A 6000-nucleotide genomic window follows, 5' to 3' on the forward strand; every position below is an offset into this window, starting at 1 on the left:
ATTCCTCCAGAGTCCAATGGAACTTGTTGCATATTGGAGCCCTTCCTAGAATAACAGACCCGCTTCAGTTTTGGATTCTCTCCTGTCTTTCTAATTTCTCCCAAGGATATGGGGGAAATCATCCTTTGGTCCGCCATGGATTTGGGATAGAAGCACGGTTGCCGTCATCTGAAACAGGTGAAAATGCTACTGGCTTGTATTTCTAATTTTCAGAAGAGACAGTGTTTATCGATTGCATGTGATTGTCCCATGTGTGTCCTCTAAAGGTAATACTCCCAAAAGATAGCTGCATTTCTTATTAATTGTTTAAATGATTGCTTTATTTTAGCAGTTTAAGATATCTGTCCAAATAAGTGAAGTTGCAAGCACCTTCATCATACCAATAGATAATCTATGCAGCACACGCTAAATAACACTTCTGTGATCTTTGCGCATCTGCAGCTTTCTTGGACCTCTGACCGCGTATTGATTTCCACAGATGAATGTTAATTTTTGTTTCTCTTGCATTTTCAAAGAAATTAAATCCACTGTTGTTGCTACTTCCCTCTGAAATTAAAATGGTCTGTACATGACCTCTACAGAAGGTAATCAGTGTTAGTAATTGTTAAACAACTAAAACGTTTATTCATTAATCATTAAAAGTTGTTCTGACTTTTTTCTGTCAATATTATTACCCATTATATAAAGAAATGTAGGACTACTCTGCTCGAAGCTCCTTGTTTTGCACACACTCCACAGATCATCCCGATCAATGCAAGTTGAGATTAGATGGGTTTTAACTTCGCTCCATGCTGAAAGGTAGACTGTTATCTCTGAACTGTATTTTAGTCTAGTGTGCAGAAGCTGTTTCCCAGGAAAGATGTGTAGAGGATGATGAATGGGATTTACTGAAGCAGAATTAATCTATTATCCAGTATTTGGGTGTCTTTCATAGATTCACATGCCTGAATCATTCCCCGTCGTCGAGACGGGAGCCTCCGGTATATAAAAAAGTAATGTCCTAAGACATACATAAAGAGAATAGGCCTAAGGGTCTCACCTTAGTGACCTATCTAGGTCCTTATGCAGGAAGGACCAAACAGAGCAGGCTCCAGGGTCCCACCTTGGTAGCCTATCTGTGTCCTTTTGTAAAAAAGGACCAAAGTAAAAGGAACAACCAATCAGCTACTACCTCCCTCTAGAACCTTCCTGTGAGGAGCCTCAGTCTCTCAGATTTTCTACCGCACGTTGTGCTAGGGAGTCTCCACCTGAGTTCTCCTCAGGAATCTTGATTTTTCATCTAAATTCGATCGTTTTTCGACTTCTTTGCTATGGCTGATAGCAAAAAGAAAGGACTTTTTCGAGCCTGTGCCTCCTGTGGCAAGATGAGGCTTCACGTGGATGACCAACATGAGACCTGTCTATACTGTCTCTACCCTCACCACCAGGCCAAGGACTGCAGGATATGTCGTAAATTCTCCCATAAAACCCAGAAGGACCGGGAAGGGAGACTTCTAATATGGCTGAACAGACTTAAAGACAGGCCAGAAGGCGACTTGGTTTCTGAAGGTGAGAGCATGTCTGGCGCCTCGCAGTTTTCCTTGAAGAGGCCTAGGGTTTCCTCGCCTGGCCCCTCAGACACCCCTCCTAAGAAGGCCAAAAAGTCTTCAGAGGGCAAGCCTACCGTGTCTGGCAAGTACCTTCCTGTCCCCAGGAAGCAGCCACTGATTACCACGACGACGACGACGACCTCCTCAGCGCTGAAAACCGTCTCTACGTCGACGACAACAGTGTCGACGACGACGGCCTCGTCGGCGTCTTCCTCGTCGACGAGAATGACACCTTCATCGTCGACGGGTAGACCGCTTTCATCCACCGTTCCATCTACGTCTAGGAGTGCGCCGTCGACGACACGGCCGACGACGAAGACATAGACGTCGACACCGTCGACAAAAGCCGCGACGTTGACGAAGCCTCCATCGTCGACGAGGAGCACCCCGTCGGCGACGACGACGAAGCCGTTGACGATGGAAAAGTTATCGACGGCGAAGTCACCGTCGACGATGGCGTCGACGACGGACATACCGTCGACGAAAACTACAATTCAGCCGACGACGGAAAGCTCCTTGACGACGCCATCGTCACAGGCGTTGATGACAACTGGTGCCTGGAAGGAGTCTGAGCTCCTCTCACATGCTATGGATGCCCAAACATCCCATGTTACAATCAGAATTACCAAAAAAACGATTACACCGGAGATGACATCACCTAGTAAGGTGCAGCAACTAACACCATCCTGCTTCTTACAGGACCAAGAAATGGATGAGGAACAGTTTACCCAGGCCACTAGCCCTTCGGAACTGGTACTTAAGTGCCAGAGTACCGACGAAGAGCAGGAGGTGGAGGAACCTGTGACTCCAGCTGTCAATACTCAGGTTCACACTCAAGTGACACCAATGGTGTGCCTGCCAGCATCCTTCGTTTCGGACTTGCGTTTCCTCATACAAGACTACAAGGAGCGGTTTCCAGAAAAGGCCACTCCTGTTGTTCCTCCAACCCCGCAGGTAACTGTGCCCGTTCCTGCGCCTGTGCCACGGCATAAGCCACCTCCGCTGGTACTTCCTAGGACGCAAGACCCAGCACAAGACCCCATCTCGTCCGATGACGATGAGAGGGACCATGAAGAAGGGGAAGGTCGCGACGATGACACAGACGCGGACGCCGACCAAGACTGTCACTCACTCTCCAGCCTCTCCGGAGCCACAATCCTCGGAGTCTCCGCCCGCAGACATTGGAGGTTTTCATAACCTCATGGAAAGGGCAGCCAAAAGGTTCCATATGTCCATGGAAACACAGGAGACTGAATGCTTCCTCTATGATTTTAAGGAACCAACAAAGAAAACAACAAGATCGATCCCGATCATTGATCACCTACTGAAACAGGGCAAACAACTCATGCATTCTCCAGCTTCCCTGCAGGTAGTAGTACCCAGACTTGACAAAAAATATAAGGCTACATCATCGGCTCCAGCATGCCTCAAGGGTCACCCCAAGGCGGACTCCGTGGTCACTCAGGCGGCGCAGAAGAATTCGCGCAACCCTGCATCCCCCTTATCAACTCCACCTGATAAAGAAGGGAGGAAGCTGGATGCCGTCGGAAAACGCTTTTCCACTACATCTGCGACGACGGTGAAGATCGCCAACTCCATTGCTCTTCTGGGACGCTACAACCGTCAACTCTGGGCGGATATCGCGCCCTACCTTGCTGACCTTCCAGAGGATTTGAAAGCGGAGGCGCACTCGCTTCTCCTCAAAGGCCAAACTTCGGCTTCAGAATTGATCGACTGTGCCATCGACGTAGCCATGACTGGCTTCAGACAGTTGGCAGACGCCGCCGTTCTAAGACGTCAAGGTTGGCTTAAGGCCACCTCTTTCAGACAGGAGGTCCAAACCAAAATAATTGATATGCCTTATAACGGCGATCATCTTTTCGGCGAAAAGATCGATGAAGCCGTCACCGCAATCAAGAAGGACACCGATACAGCCAGAGCTCTGGGTACTCTACAGTCTCGTAATCAGTCCTTTCGTACCAACAGAGGAAGAGGACAATCCTCCTACAGGGGTTCCTACCAAAACAAGTCCTCCTACTCGTACTCACAGGGCAAGACGCAGTTCCAACAGCGTCAAAACCAGTCGGGACGTCAAACCTCCTACAACAAATCGTCCTACAGAGGAAAAGGACAGAAGAGACCTGCAGGCAATCGCCAATGACTCTATCAATTGGCCAGCCCCTCCACCATCACATTCTTTACGGCTTGGAGGAAAACTCTCTTTTTTCCTACAAAATTGGCGGCAAATTACAACGGACCGGTGGGTTCTACAACTTCTTCAATTCGGCCACTCACTGGAATTCCTCTCAAATCCCCCACCGACACCACCTGTCAAGCGCCCTCACAGACACCTACGGCTGCTTCTCCAAGAAATAGCTTCCATGCTTCAAAAGGGCGCAATAGAAAAAGTTCCACACGCCCAAAAGGGGGAGGGGTTCTATTCCCACTTCTTCCTAATTCACAAAAAGGGCAAGAAATGGAGACCGATCCTCGACCTGAGGGCACTCAATGTGTTCCTAAAGAAACAGTCGTTCCGTATTGTCACGCTACAAGAGATCCTGGGACTTCTGGAAAAAGGCGACTACATGACATCACTAGATCTCCAGGACGCCTATTATCACATCCCTATCCTCAAAGGACACAGGAAGTACCTCAGATTCGCAGTCGCAGGAGTCCACTACCAATTCCGTGTCCTCCCGTTCGGCCTCAAATCTGCCCCACGGATCTTTACAAAATGCCTTTCTCCTGTCGCAGCCTTTCTTCGCCAGCAGGGACACCAGGTCTTCCCATACCTGGACGACTGGCTGGTAAAGGCTCCGTCGACAGCAGCCGCATCTTCCAGCGCCTGTCTGCATCTTTTCCGCCGATTAGGCCTGACCCTCAACAAAGAGAAGTCATCGCTGACACCAAACAAAGTCATCAATTTCCTTGGAGCGACCCTGGACACGGAACGCGCAAGAGCCTTCCCATCACAGGAGAGAAAATCGAAACTTATCTCCTTAGCCAAGTTAGTGGCATCCAAAAAGACTCTGACTGTCCGTATCTTCAAGTCGCTCCTCGGCATGATGTCGTCATGCATTCTGCTCATCCCGCACTGCCGCCTAAAAATGCGTCCCCTTCAGGAAGAACTGACAAGGCAGTGGACGCAAGCTGCGGGATCCTTCGAGGACCGCATACGAGTCACCCAACCTATGGTCAACAATTTACAATGGTGGAGGTCGACCAAACACCTGTCGCAAGGACTGCCGTTCCTGCTTCCGGCGCAACCACATATAGTCACCACGGACGCATCCTTGGAAGGCTGGGGTGCTGTCCTGCAAGAACTACAGACCAACGGCAAATGGACGCCACAGGAATCCAAACTCCATATCAACATTCTGGAAATAAGGGCAGTTTTCCTGGCGCTCCAATCGTTCCTCCCACGCATCCGAAACTCCCCAGTGCTCGTCAGGACAGACAACACCACGACAATGCACTACCTGAACAAACAGGGAGGGACGCGTTCTCTCTCTCTCTCTCTCTCTCGAATCTCAAAGTCTGGAACTGGCTCCTCCAACATGGCATAACACTCAAAGCCGAATACGTTCCGGGCAAACACAATGTCCTAGCGGACGCCCTGAGCAGAGAACAGTCTCTATCCCACGAATGGGAGCTGGATGCGGGAGAGATGGACTACATCTTCGCGATGTGGGGAACACCACAGATAGACCTCTTCGCCACCAGGGAGAACGCCAAATGCCAAGCTTCGCAAGCAGGCTTCCCCAACCAGGAACACTAGGGAATGCATTTTCCATAGCTTGGCGGAACGTGTTTGCTTACGCCTTTCCGCCATTCCCACTGATACCCAGAGGAATCAGGAAGATGAAATCGGAGCCCTGCACCCTGATCCTCATCGCCCCATCCTGGCCGAGGCAACAATGGTACACGGAACTTTATCGTCTGTCTATCCAACCACCTCTTCGCCTACACAGTCATCCGACCCTGCTCACAATGTCTCAAGGACAGGTTCTCCACCCGAACCTGGGCCCTCTGAAATTGTCAGCCTGGCTCCTGAATACCGCTAATTCAGCCGCCTGAACATTCCGCAGGAGTGTAGAGATGTCCTGGCTAACGCTAGAGCTGACAGCACTAAAAAGACCTATTCTCTCAAATGGAAACGCTTCTGTGTCTGGTGTGCGAAAGAAGGTCTACACCCTTTCCATGTCACCCCACAGCAACTACTGCCATATCTACTACACCTGGCGCACTCAGGACTTGCCCATGCGTCCAAGGTTCACCTGGCAGCAATTTCTAGGTTCACTAGAACTTCTGAGGGTCCTTCCCTGTGGGCGGACAGGCTCATCAAACAATTCCTGAAGGGCCTTTTCAGGTCCTTTCCTAGACCAAAACCTGTCCCTCCGTCATGGCAACT

The 6000-nt window shown here is 50.0% G+C and overlaps 1 protein-coding gene across 1 annotated transcript in view; it reads left to right on the top strand.

Moving 5' to 3' along the window:
* The window catches only part of CIT (citron rho-interacting serine/threonine kinase), a 1473679-nt gene that overhangs the window by 359587 nt on the left and 1108092 nt on the right, over window positions 1–6000 (top strand). The window lies entirely within an intron of this gene.

Source organism: Lissotriton vulgaris, chromosome 11 (assembly GCF_964263255.1).
Source record: "Lissotriton vulgaris chromosome 11, aLisVul1.2, whole genome shotgun sequence".
Taxonomy (NCBI): Eukaryota; Metazoa; Chordata; class Amphibia; order Caudata; family Salamandridae; genus Lissotriton; species Lissotriton vulgaris.